The following is a 14,763-nucleotide window of genomic DNA, read 5'->3' on the forward strand; positions in this document are numbered from 1 at the left end:
GTTCTCTTTAGCACTGACTGCAGGTGCTTGTCCTACCTTTGGGAGGAGACATTGTGTCGCTGCAGCAGTATAGGAGATAGGGAAGGAACAACAAAAGACCTGCTGTGGGGGCAGGGGTGGGGGTTTGGTTGGTCAATCCTTGTTTGTTAAGGGACACTGGAATGCATTCTTCGCTCAGCGTTTCATCAAGAGAGTTTTTCATATGTTTCTCGCCCACTAACCAGTGCATGTTTGGAATGTTTCTTAAATCACTGCAGATGGCTGCAATCTGGCCTGAAACAGCACCTACTGCCTGGGAGTATGAAAAGCATTAAATTGCAACAGAGCAGTATTAACTTCCCTAGAATGCACCCTGAGGATTGCCAGGGGTTGCCAGAAGTGTTTCAAAGGAAGAACCTGTCTTTAGGGCACATAACAATTTAAGAACAAAGTGTCTTTAGGTCATCTTTGTCAGTTCAAGGAAGCAACGAGACTTAGGAACAATCCTTCCCTGGGAGGGAGGGAACAGGAAGAGGAGATGCTAAGCATGAACAAATGTCATGTTGGTAAATGCTAGTGATTCACGACATAGTAAGAACTCCAGATTCCTAATATCTTACTACCTCTGTGTAGTGCTTTTTTGTCTGTGTAAAATTAGCAGCTGGATTTTAATATTTATCATCTTCTGTGGACAGCAGGTTGATCTCCAAACACTGAATTAGCTTTGGAGCTGGATTGTAGTTTAAGCCTATCAGTTTGTGCTCCTCCACTGACTCTGAAAGCACTCATTAGTACTTTTACAAGCTTCAATGACCTGTCCATGAAGCAACCCAGGTTGAGCCCTCACCTATTCTTACTCCTCAGCAATGCTTCATACCTCTGTTTCCTCTGTTGCGGCACACTTAGTCACGCTAACCTTCAGTGCACCGAGACGGGATCCCTCTGGATGGAGAAGTGGGGAAGTTGGCTTGAGGAGCAAGTGTAACAACGGAATACAAAGCACTAAGGAATACAAGACAAAAAACCCCAAAGCTGGCTCTTTGGTGTCTTTATAGGTGAGTCCCAGAAATGCTTGTCTTCGATTCTGTCCTCATGTATGTCTAGATCTCCCTTTTTAGCAGTACCATGCCAAATGAAACACAAATGGTTAAAATTATTTGTTTTGATCCTGTCCAAAACTTATTTTTATTTCTTTTGTGGGTACTGGGTTTTTGTTCCTGGTTTGTTTCCTTCTTTTTTTTTTCTTTTCAATACTGTAGGTCTTTTTTCCAAATCAGAATGCAAACTAGACTTTGAAATTTTTTGTGAAAGACACCTTACTGTGCTTCATCTAGGTCTATAAATAGTGTTTTAATAGTTTGCATAGTTTTCCTTTAGGGGCCATTCCTTCTTTCATCTACTGTCTGCTCACTTTGTTGTTAATGTTGAAGGTTGAAAAGATTTTGTTTTTCTTCTCTGAAATATCCACTCTCTTGAAAATATTTTACTTCAAGAGATATCTTACTGGAACCTCAAGATCTTGAACTTCATAAGCAGAAAAATAGAAAAAAAATATAATAAAACTTATCAATTTGTTGTCCTTAATGACTCAGCAGTCATGCTGGTTTTGCCCTAATTATTATATGTTAGCCATCCTTGGCCAAAGGAGCCAACTGTGAATTCAGTAAAACATCTTTCAGTGCTGGCTGGGAAATGCATTTGTTTAAGTTCATGTGAGGAGTTAAAATGCTTTGAATGCTTTATTTTCATTCTTCCCTCTGCCTTCCAAAAAACAGTTTTGAAACCATACAGAGTCTACCTATTACTTATTAATGCAGGATTTCTGTTAACACTCAATCAATTACTGCACCCTAATTATAAATAAATTAGCAGTCTTATAAAGACAGATCTTGTTTAGGTTCACCATTTTGGGAATGTGTGAGCAGAAGAGTACTTCAGAACAGACCTCACCCATAACATCAGTACTTTTCTATTTTTAGTGGAAATATCTCTGTGGATGCGCTTCTGTTGTCTTACTTGCCTGTTTTACGGTAGCGTCATGCTGGTGAGCCAAAGTCAAAATGGCTTGATACTTCTTTATGATTTCCAGCCATTTCCATTTAAATTTGAAGTAAACATTCTCCTAACCCTTATACAATATTCCAGTTCCTCTCCTTGCTTACTGGTAACACCACACATCTTCATGTCTGTGGGTATCACATGCCTACTTTTCAGGCTAAGGCCCTTAATGAAAGTATGGAGCAAAATTTGTCCCAGGTTTGGTTATTTTAGTATTCCACTAATCGCTTTTTCTTTGTTCATTTTAATCTCCTTAATATGGTCTAATTCAGTTTGGCTTTAGTATGTTTTTGTTTCACTCTTGCCTTTTCTGACATCTTATGCGGAGCTTTTGTTGGTGATCTTTCTCATTTTCTATTCCATTCCCATTCTTTTACATTTGGAGTTCTGCTTATTACACATACTAGATATTCAGGTATTAAATTGGATATTCATCCATCTAGGTTTAAACTCTAGGGGAAGTTTCCTTCCTTTTCTTTAGATTTCAAGTTTGAGATAATTTCTGCATCTTTAACTTAAAAGGGATTCCAGACCTGATTTTCAGTAGTCATTCAACCTTTAACTAACTATCACTCTAGGTTTCATGGCTTAATAGTGTGGTGCTGTGTGTGAAGGTAAGAAGATATTCTGAAAAATTAACCAGGTTGCAGTTGTCTGTTGACCCTCACAGGAGATCTGGTACATTATCCTTACCCTGATGAAGCAAAGGACTAAAGCATGTAACATGCAAGTAGTCTATTGGGAACTTGGTGATACTAAAGAAATTGTTCACCCTTTTTTCAACATTCTTTTCTTCTTCCTATCTGGTATGGTCTTTACATCCTGATTTAATGCAGTTTTATGTATGATCTGCAGATTTCTTAATGCCAGAAAGGCACTGTTACAGCTGCCTAATTTCTTATGTGACAGAATCTGTAGATTTTTACTCAGGGGAAGATCTTAGTGCTTACTGAAGAGTTCTCCTGTTTCTGTGATGGCTTTGCGAGCAGGAAGTCATCAGACTTCTCCATGAATAGCATGAAAACCCAAGGCAGAATCCAACATACTTTTAAATAAAATGTTCCTAACAGTGATGTGAACACTTGCAGTCTAGGCTACTCAAGACTGTTGTGTATAGGCTCAGGTAGTACACATGTACTACTCAAGAAATGTGTACAAGCTAATTTTTCTTTATCCAAAACTGTGAATAAACTGTAAATATTCATACATTCAAGTGGCGTAGCTACCTAATGTGCAATGCAGGTTTCTGTCAGCTGAAGATCTCATGCAGTATATCCTCACAGTAGCTTTATTGTTACTCACATTCAAAGTTTGACAATTCAGTCTTTGGTCCAAAGGCTCTGAAGGTCAATGTCCTGTGAGAGAAGGCAGCTGACAGAAACGCACTGGCCTCCTTCAAAAGTGTGTGTGCTTTTGGTCTGTTACCAAAGGAAATGCATCTCCCCTGAGCCTAGCACTGTTGTTGGTAGTCTCAAGGGAAAGGGGAAGGTCTGATTTATACTTTTTTCCCCAGAGAAGGTCTGTCTGGGTAAGAGTCGCATGAAGCTGGCAGAGCAGTACGCGGAAGCCTCTCCTGCCATGATTTGCACTGTAGTTACTTTGGGCGGGACAATAGATGAGTTCAGTGTGCAGGTCAGTTCACCTTTGTCCTAAGGAGCGGATCTCCAACCTTAGGTAGCACTCTTTCTGAGCTCCACGGCAGTGTTGCTCTGCTGAGCAGTGGTGTGTTTGTCTACATGCATATTGAAAATATAGCATATTGTGAGGATTTAAAAATATTTATTTGCAGTGTTGCAATGCCTCAATGTGTCAAGTTAATTCAAGTCACATTAAAGACTGTCATATAGTGTGTGATATGACAGCAACATAATAGGATGGGATAGAATTGATCTTGACAGGACACAAATGGACAGGTCAAATAAGGATAGCTTTTTTTCCTCTTCACTTGCTGCTAAAGTTGTTATCCTTTTCTGATTCAAGGGACAGGAGCTGCTTCCAGATTAAAATCCGAGAAAAGGAACAAGCAGATTTGAGTGTCTGGTAAGTATTTGGAGTATAAGAAAGATTTTTTTTTTTTTTAATAAGTAATGTAAACTAGTTTACTGAAAGAATTCTTAACACAGTCTTGGCAGAATGTATGTGTATGTTATGTCTGCTATCAAACTCATCAAACTTGTGCTACCAAAATGAGCCCACTTCTCTGCTGAAGAAGCTGGCTTGAGGTTGGCCAACTATGGCACTGAAATATGCTTGTCGCTGTAGCTTCAAGAAGTGTAAATAAATGCTGTTTGGTCATCTAATTTGATGAAAAGTTTGTGTGCTTTTGGTCTGTTACCAAAGGAAAATGCATCGTGACCAGCATGGTTGGTAGTCTCAAGGGAAAAGGGAAGGTCTGATTTACACTTTATTCCCTGAAGAAGGTCTCTCTGGTTAAGCTTTGCAACAAGCTAGCAGAGCAGGGTACAGAAGCCTCTCCTCCTATGGCTTGTAGTGTCATCTAATTACTAATTATACTGAAATCTCTGTAAATCCTCTATTACATAGAGTTCAGATACACTTTATGAAAAAATAAAGCAAGTTAAATAACACACTGGAAATTCCTAGAGCCATGTGCTGATTATGCATGAAGTTATTCGTTGTTGTTTTTAATACCAAGAACACCGCATCTTGTTGTTTCTCATTATTTAATAACATGCTATAGTTCTTTTAGGCTGCTTATAATTGTCTGAATAGTGTTTATGATTGCTTCTTATTACTTCATTTATGTGTAGAGCTGCATACATTCTTAGTGTCCATCGTAAAATCTGAGCTACGAGTTGCTGAATAAAATATGTGTGTAAATGTAGAGTGAATATTTAAAATAAAACCAGATAATTAACTTTTCTGTTTTTTACAATTCTTTTTATTTGTGATCATTCAGAAGAGTGATGTGTTTCTTTTTACCAACCAATACTTGTGAGAATCAGAAGTTTTGCCACTAGGTATATATGCATTTTAGTGAGCACATTAGCATGCTCTGGAGGCTTCTCCTAAGTACTAATACATCAGCTACATTTTGAGCAGAAATTCAGGGGTGAAAGGGCTTATTCTCAGAGATTTGATGCTAACTACAATTTTTTCTTGAATTGACAATGTGAAAAGATCAGGAAATGGAAACTTTGAAGAAATACAACAGAAACATAGAATACAGAATCATAGAATCATTAAGGTTGAAAAGGAACCTTAAAATCATTGAGTCCAACCATAAACCTAACACTGACAAGTCCACTACTAGACCATGTCCCTAAGTGCCATGTCTACACATCTTCTAAATACCTCCAGGGATGGTGACTCAACCACTTCCCTGGGCAGTCTGTTCCAATGCTTGACAACCCTTTTGGTGAAGAAATTTTTCCTAATATCCAATCTAAACCTCCCCTGGCACAACTTGAGGCTGTTTCCTTTCATCCTATCACTTGTTACTTGGGAAAAGAGACCAACACCCACCTCGCTACAACCTCCTTTCACATTGGTGAGAGTTGTAGAGAGTGATAAGGTCTCCCCTGAGCCTCCTTTTCTCCAGGCTAAACAACCCCAGTTCCCTCAGCCGCTCCTCGTAAGACTTGTGCTCCAGACCCCTCACCAGCTTCGTTGCCCTTCTCTGCACACGCTCCAGCACCTCAATGTTTGTCTTGTAGTGAGGGGCCCAAAACCGAACACGGGATTCAAGGTGCGGCCTCACTGGTGCCAAGTACAAAGGAACAATCACTTTCCTAGTCCTGCTGGAATCATATCCTACTGATATTTTGTCTGGTACTGGCTTGAACTGGCTGAGCAGAAAAGAAACCATTAATTATTTCGTAACTGAAACAAAAGAAATGATCAGTGAAAAAAACATACATTAAGCATCTTATTTATAATCCAAAGGTGTATGTTAATAAAAATGTTCAAGAATCTGTTCCAGAAATTTTCATAAGAATTTTTATTTTTCAGAGATTAGTAGATGTTTCTTAGTTAGTTAGTCACTACTCTCCTGCCAGAAAAGTCACTCATGCACTGAGTAGTAACACAGCTGTGTCATTTGGCAGGCCGGTTACACAACCCAAGTAATGGCAAAGCAGTGAGCTTACAATTAAACATGAGATAATGTTGCATAAAAATTGAGTAGTTAACTTCCAGAAATAAGGCAAATACTGCCTTATCTATGGTGACATCCACCCTGACTTTTTTCTTCAGACCATCTTTGTGCTGTTTTTTTAGTGAATCTCCTGATTAGTCCCATTTCCTAGGCATTCTTTAAGTTTGTCAAGTAGTTTTGGTACATGTAAACTGTATTCTTTTTGCAAGAAATTTATCTGCAAGCTACTTTTAAAAATCTGGGGTTTTTTTAATCCATATCTTTTTAATCTTCTTTTATCTTCTTTTTACTCCATCAGGAGCTTTTGGTCTATTACGAAAGGAAATGCATCTCCCCTGAGCCTAGCACTGTTGTTGGCAGTCTCATGGGAAAAGGGAAGGTCTGATTTATACTTTTTTCCTCAGAGAAGGTCTGTCTGGGTAAGAGTCACATAAAGCTGGCAGAGCAGTACGAAGAACCTTTTATCTTCTTCTTACTCTATCAGGGCCTTCTGAAGAGGGGGGGAAGACCTGGGTATTTTGCCAACCTCAGTTTAGGTATGAGCCATAGTCCACCAAAACTAGAGAGAGGCTTTCCACTGAATTCTTTATGTACTGGATCATGCTTCTAATTCTGTGAAGAGTATCACAACAGAAGCAAATAATTTTTTATTGAGAAGAAAAGATGTATCTTACATCTATTGATCTATTTTTAGTAAAGAATAACTGCATGTTCTTCACAAAACCTATAGTTTAATTGCAGAGCGGTAAAGTGTGATTGTAGTATTATTCTATCCAGGTAAAAGGGATGTTTACATCTGCTTTTTCAGTAATGGAGATTTGTGAGGTAAGTGGATTGCCTGAAAATAGAAGAAAATAAAAAAAAAATAAAATCTGAAAAAAAAATCTGAGAAAATAAGAAGAAATACTTTACTGTATGCTTGTATCATTTTATGGGTGAGGCTAACTAGTATTTAAAGGCTAGTATTTTGAAACGAACTCAGTTGTTTTATTGAGTGATGAGTGTTTGTAAAGGCTTTAGAGGGAAAGTCTCCTTTAATGGATATATCATAAGCATGAAAGCTGCTGTGCATGCGGCTACCGAGAGATGATTTGGAAACGTATAGCTTGAGCTCAGTCACAGACCTATCTGAAGTTATTTGATTGCCTGTGAGAAATAAATAGGGCTCTGGGCACTAATCAGTTTGGTCCTGAAGAGCAATACATGTTCAGTGGTTGAGAAATTAAGGCACTGTCTAGAAAATTTATCTATCTCGCTTACTGCCAGGCATTCAAATACACAGAGGATTTTGGGAACAGCCTGACAGAAACTCCTGCGTGACAAGTCAGAGGATGATTAAGGGCTGAATTAAGACACACAAGGCCAAACTGTGCTCCTGATTACTCCTATGGGGATGCACAAAGGCATCCCCATAGGATGTGCAGGGTTTTGTGGACAGAATAAAATTTGCTCTGCCTGTGTTGCCAGATGCATTCAAGCTGATTCTCACTAAAACCTGTGAGACTGTGGGTTTAAGATGAGGTCTTAAGCCTGAGTTGAAGTCTATTAGTATTTGAGGCTTCAGAAGTTTTTGGGTTTATTTTTGTTGTTGTTGCTGTTTGAATTGTCTACATCTGCTTAAGGTTGAAGTATTAAAAATAAAACCTTCTGTCTCCCAGTGTTAGGTCCCTGTCTAATTTATGGCTGCCACTGGGAAAGGCAAAGTAGAATGAGAAGGGGCAAAACTGAAACCCAAAGCTTCCTACATTTTAGAGTACTCTATGGCTAGCAGAAATAGGCATGCTTGTTCTTAAAAAAAAAAAATAATACACATATGTGTATGTTTTGTTGACCTTTGTTTCTAACTCTTAATGACAGGCCCTACCGTAATATCATAAACACTGTACAAAGGAAGAAATGCTCATAGTTCCTCTGAAGTTATGCTTAGATAAATATTCCTGGAACAGTTACAAAATGTCTATGGGTGAAATACAACCATCAGTGGATTATCCCTAGCTTATTTTTCATGTCGATGTTACTCAAATTACTGCAGATTCTGAATTACTTATTCCAAATTTACAGTGGAGTGTAAAGGAAAATGAAGTAGTTAAGCTTTTCTATCAGTGCAATCTGTCACTCCTCCATGTTGGTAATTTTATTTCACCACAAGATCTGAGAGAAGTGTATGGCCTTGACAGATACTGTCCTTTGGCAATTTCTTTAACTGAGGTAGATGATGATAGGTTTATTAAGACCTTTTGTTTTATTAAGAAATGGAACAATATCTCTCAAGAGCTGAACGCTGACATTTATTAAGTGGTTATTTTAAAATTAAATGTTAGCCTTGACATGTTGCTAAGTTTTTATGAACTTTAACCAGTGAAATTTAAAAAAAAACTTCTGTAGTCTCAAAGTAAGGGCTGGGATGAGCAGTGACCTGACTTTGAAGGAGTTTCCAGTATTTTGGCAATGAGGAAAATACAATTCTCAGTCACAGGATGTAGCTTAGGGCCTTCCAGTCCTGCATGCATCGAGGTGAGAAGTAGTAAACACAAATAGTTTTGTGTATTCACCTCTCAGTTTACAGGTAAGAGAGGGTTGGTTTATCGTTCTTTGAAGATGTGGAGACACAAGATGAAAGTGGAAAATGGGAAAGAAATGAGGGGGAAAGGCAGAAAATTGTTGTGTTAGTGTTCAAGGTAACTGGGACTCAAGAGAGGTGATTTTTCATGTCAGGCTCTGACAGTGGCTTTCAGAAGTCACTGTTTTCCTTCAGCTTCTCTGCTTCCTCAGTGCTGTCTCCTCTGTAAGGAGAGATCTGAGATCAGTTACTGAATATATACGAAGGAGGGAGAACTAGTGACAGGAACGGGACAGATTAAGAAGGGTGAGATGAGTGAGCAGAGAAAAATAGTACTCAGTTGTGAAAGTGCGAGTACAAACTAGGAAATTGAGTGGCTGTGACAAAAAAGTTGGAAGGGAGTGAGTGTTGATGGAGGGTGAAGGTGAAAACCTAAGCAATTAGCATGAGAACTGAGAAAAAGTGGGGGAAGGAAAGATTGATGAGAAGGAATATTACCAGTTATTGAAACCTGAGAATAATGAACAGAAAAAGAAATAGGAAAAAGGGGAAAATAGGCAAAGAAATTTGTGCGAAAGTAGTGAAAGTTAGAAAAATCACACAAATTACAAATGTTGTTAAATATTTTTATTTAAAACTGCCTTTTGAAGAGTAACAATAACATGTGGTGTCCTTTATTTGGTGTGTGAAGCCCTTCCAGGTCATTATAGTGAAGGAGTAAAATGAGATAAGCTGGCCGGGATGGGAAGGAGGCACAATCCATCTATCATTATAGAAATATGAGAAGCAGAGATAAATTTTCTATTTTTCTACTGTACTTTTTTTTTTTTAAGTATCCTGACTTATGGTAACTGTAAAATGTAAACAACAACAATCAATTTTTGCCTTTGAGCACATTATCTTCCACCTGATTAGTGTCTTAGTTGTCCTCTTGGAAACATGTAACTGGGAAAACAGAGCTCCAATAGGATGCTGCCATTGACACGAATGGGAAACATTCTACGTTGCAATGAAAGCTTTAGTTCTTCTGGGAAAATCTGTTGTGAAAACTTAACAACTGTGCAAAATGTTAATGCCAAGTCTGGCCTTACCATTTAATGATGTGATGGAAACTGACTTTGCTATGTCTGATGACCTAGCTGGACTAGCAGCTGCTTAGTCTTGAAATCCTTTCCTGCCTTCAAAGTGTCTTCAGCATAAAAATCCTGTCTTACACTTATCATGGCTCATTGTATAACTAATAAGTCAATACTGTGTGGGCTTTTTTTTTTTTTTTGGTAATTGAAGAATCCTCTCATTTCTTGGTTTCACAGTGAAAATGACATCCTTCTTTAGAAGAGTTCTCTGTCCTTTTCCCTACTTCAGCTTGGAGGCCTTTTGAATTTCACAATATTAAAGCTGTTTTCAGACCAGACACAAAGTCACTTTCTTCTTTTTCAAAGTTTGTCGTCTTCTTCACAGGTACCTATTTATGTGATAACTTTTTGGGTGCCTGTCCAAGAATTTTTCTGTTTGTGCAATCTGTTGCTGGCTATGGATTGCCATCCTAGACCCATCATGTAGCTATTTGGAGTACCGCCAGTTCCTCCTGTCAGTGGATGAGGTATTTCTGGAAGTATCAGCTTCAGAGCTCTTGTATGAGTTAGATAACAACTCTTACAGCAAGAACAACTGACAGTAAAATAAAGTACAAGCAAAGACTGTAAAAGCTTTTCTCTCTGAGCTGACAAACATTCACACTGCACTCTCATGTCTTTTTTAAAAACAGTGTTGATTCTACATTCTGGTAAACATTTCTATGTGATGACATTAAAAGCATGATGGTAGTGGGTCTGAATGTCTGTTAATTTAGGCAAATGAATTTCCACAACTATGCTTAAATCATTGGGGCTTGATCAATAAATCTTACAGTTGGCTTTCGGTATTACTTTTAGGACAATTTTTATCACCTTTGTTCATACAGTGGACATTGAAGTCCATATTGTGCATCACTAGTGACTGACTAAGTGCAAAGTATTAAGTATTACAAGTGAGATACGCCATATGAAAGGGAAGAGAAACCTGGGCCAAAATCAGAATGCTTAGTGAGAAGTCAGAAATTTTTCCCATTGAGGGTGATGAAACACCAGCACAGGTTGCCCAGAGAGGTGGTAGCTGCCCCATGCCTGGAAACCTTCAAGGTCAGGTTGGACGGGGCTCTGAGCAACCTGGTCTAGTTGAAGATGTCCCTGCTCATTGCAGGGGGGTTGGACTAGATGGCCTTTAAAGGTCCCTTCCAACTCAAAGATTCTATGATTCTATGAAATGCAGTTGTTCAGCTCATGTTCCAGAAAAAAATATTTTGGATGAAGACCCTTATTTTATTTCCACTGAATTTTTTTGAAATCGCACGCATTAATGAAATGTCAACAATTATAGTGCAAAGATACAAACCATCCAACTGTAGATTTACAACCCCTGCTCACTTCTTCAGTTAATTCATTTGTATTGCGCATGCACCTAATTTCTTCAATATCAGATTTAATATGGAACGAATGATACAGGCATGAATGTAAGTCCCTGCATTAGATCTCCCTGTCCTTGTGGGTTAAGTATGATTGCACAATTATTACTAAGAAATCAATTTATCTGTATCTGCATGGAGTTGGCTTTTAGCAAAGTTTTCAAGACTAAAGAAGGTAATATGTTCATTGAAAATAATGGATTTAGTTCTACATTTTCTTAAGCTTCTCTCCAGGCAACTGCCTGACAGTTTAATAATGATGCCATATTATTTCATGTTCTGCATTAATATTTTTAGTAACAACATTTCTAATGATTGTCTTTTGTAATCACCCTGTGAAGAGTTTTCCTGAAATATCTGGCAGGTAAGGTTTTTTCTTTTTTTTTAACTGTTTTCATTTAAGACGGATTTTCTTTCTTTTGCTGTTCAGAGTAATTCACACAAATTAAAAAGTTATTTTTAACTTTCAAAACAGCAGTTGCATTTCTGGAATACTATTGTATGTTAGCCAGATCATCTTTACTTGCTCGACAACCACAAGGAAAATAAGTTTTTTTTTTGCTTTACCCTATTAATATTCTTCTTGATGAGACAATGGAGACTTTATTTTCGCCTTACAGGTCAGTTCATTTTATTCTTAGTGAACTTGAACAGGGCCATCCTCAGACCTGAGTATTTTCCCTGTTTCTTCAGGGATTACTTCTTACATGAATCTTTGGCAAAAGCAGGTGATAAATGTTCCTTTTCTGCCTCTAGAACCAAGGCTTCATGCAGGTGTGTATTCCCAAGCTTTGCTTCACTTTTGGACCTGATATAGCTGATGAATTGTTAGGAACTCTGGAAAAAGGCATTAGTGTTGGACAAGGGATTTACACAGGGAGCCTAGATGAAAGGTTAGATCTCTGTATTGTGGATCCAGTCCTGCCTGGAAGATGAGAAAACTCTCCCTAGCCAATACAACAATCCAGAGTGACAACGAAGCCTATTTTCAGTGTGTGGCATGGGGATTTAAGCTGTGCAAATCTCATTAGCATTAATGGAAGAAGTACATCTCACTCTGTGTGCATTTTCCTAGAGCCCTGTCCCCAGCTGTCCCTTATCATCATGAAGAGACAGAGTGGAGAAAAGAAGATCTGTATATGCTTTGCAGTGTGGATCAACAACCTCCATCTTCTGAAGTCCACTTGCCTAGGTGACATGTCCCCTTACCAGCAACTGTGTTTGGTTCTTCCAACCATACTCAAAAGAGAAGAGCTCCTAAGTGATACTGAAGACCAGTTTAGGTATGAAAATATGATCAGATCGATAGCTCCATTGATAAGTGAGTACAGTACTTCAAGGTTTTGGTGAGAAGAGATGACAGTAGAATGTTCACTTGAAAAGCTGCATTATGAAGCTATTCTAAGTGCTAGCCAGATGTGAAGCTTTCTGATGTTATCAATAACATGTCTCTCAAGGGTGGGAACTCTGGGTTGGTTTTTTAGCCATAATGACTTCTAAAATACACTTGCATGTCTATGAAGACTCACATTGAAATAATGCTCATTGCCACTCCTTTTTTTTCTCTGGGAGAATTGGTTCCTGCTTATTTTGTATTTATTCATCCTCCATGTGACCCAGACATGGCTCTTATTTGGATATGCTTTTACTGAAAAAATAAAGATGTGGAAGAAAGAGGCACGCCTGTTGTAGCTTCACCAGTTTGTACCGGTGCAAAAGCACAGATGAGGTCACTAAAAGTAAACAGTGCACCTATAGCCATTTTGTACTGTTACTTGTATAGGCTTGCCTTCTGAGAAGCATGTCTGTCTAATCCAACATACTTGGTTTCTGTCTAAATTTTGCACTTTTGCCTCTATAACTTCTGTTGCCTTCCTTTTTTTAAATTTATTTTCTGATTGGCCACCCATTGCAAATTCAGAAAGCTCCCATAGATCCTGTGTCATATGGGTTGGCCCCACGTGGATATCTACTATAACCCAGAGTATCTCAAATGCGAAAGACCTGTGCTCTGGCACTTAGCCTGTGCCTACCGTGCCCTGCTTCCGAGATTGCCACGTTCACTTTTCCCAGCAACAGCACGTAACTGCAGTCCTGTAAGCTGCTTCCCACAATAGGAGAAGTCAGTGATATTAAGACTTGTTACTTTTTGAGTTTAGCAAGTTTTATGTATTGGAATAGCAAAGTTTACATATAGCTGGTTATTAGGCCACGTTCCAAGCGAGTACATCTGCCGTGAGAACTGATTTGAATTATATGCAAGGTGAAGAACACATTTTCCTGCTTCTGGCATAATGTTGTTTGTGAGGATGACAAAGTGCTACATAGCTTAACCCTGTAAATACCTCTTAGCAACATGGATCATCTTCCCATCTGAGGAAAGAAAATCTCCATATAGTAGCTTTTGGTGGTGCTTGTCATACTAAAAAATTTTCCTCCTCTCTTCTTCTGAACTGTTTGCCAGCTGCCTTTACTTTGTTTTTGTTAGTCAAGCATCTGTTACTGCATCACACTTGACCTTCCCAGATTTGCATTAAGCCCTTTATATAATATATTTTCCATGTATTTATCTGACCTCATTTCTCATCATGTTCTGGTAATGATGAATTTTTTCTCTTTTGCAGTATTTCTCTTAACCTCTCACATTATTTTCATGTTGCTTCTTACTCACATAATGTTCTTTCTTATACAGGCTAACCTTCATCTAAGCCCATCTTTAAATCCGTTATGCATACTACTACAGGAACTGAAAAAAATTATCTTGTATATAAATTATTAACATTAAAAGACTATAGTAGCTGAAAAAGACTGTAATTGTGCTGCTGTGCTTTCAGTCTCTCCTGTGTAAGTCACTGCATTTCCTCAGTATGATCATTGTAAGCAATAGAGAACAAGTGAAAATGGGCAAAAACTGAAAAGTGACTAATTAAAATTAAACCTCCAAATCTATATCCAAGCATCTATTAAAATGTCCTAATTTTTAAAACTGAGGAGCCATGCTTGAAGTCACTGGAGCACAAAACTATCTCAAATTCAAGCCTATTTGATTTAGTGCTCTCTTATTGTTAGGGAATGAGGGTTTTAGAATCCCAATTTTTATCTTTCTAAAATGCTGATCTGTCCTTCTAGAAGATGGACCTATGTGGTGTTAAGCAGACTTATCAAAAGAATGTTATTGAGCAGTATTTTAAAAACTGACACTTCAACAATCTTCACTGATCCTACACAAACAAGTATTTTTTTATTACTCAATCAGTAAATAATAATTAAACACTGCTCTTCTGCCTGGCTATATTTGTCAGGACTGGAGGTGCCCGCCTCAAGGAGCAGCACATTCACTTTGCCACGTTGGGGCACATCAGATTCAGCCTTCTAACAACCACCAGCTGTAATGGCAGACGATGTTTAGGCTGCCCACAGATGCCATCTGCCTTTGCGGCAAGTGCCACTGGGATCCCTCTAGTGAAGAACCAGGATTTTTTTTGTTGTCTGGCACTGGCCACCAGATGAAAAAGCAGCCGGACCGGACTGCTCCTTTGCTGCTGG

This window comes from Phaethon aethereus (assembly GCF_964289735.1).
Source record: "Phaethon aethereus genome assembly, chromosome: 2".
In the NCBI taxonomy this organism is placed as follows: domain Eukaryota; kingdom Metazoa; phylum Chordata; class Aves; order Phaethontiformes; family Phaethontidae; genus Phaethon; species Phaethon aethereus.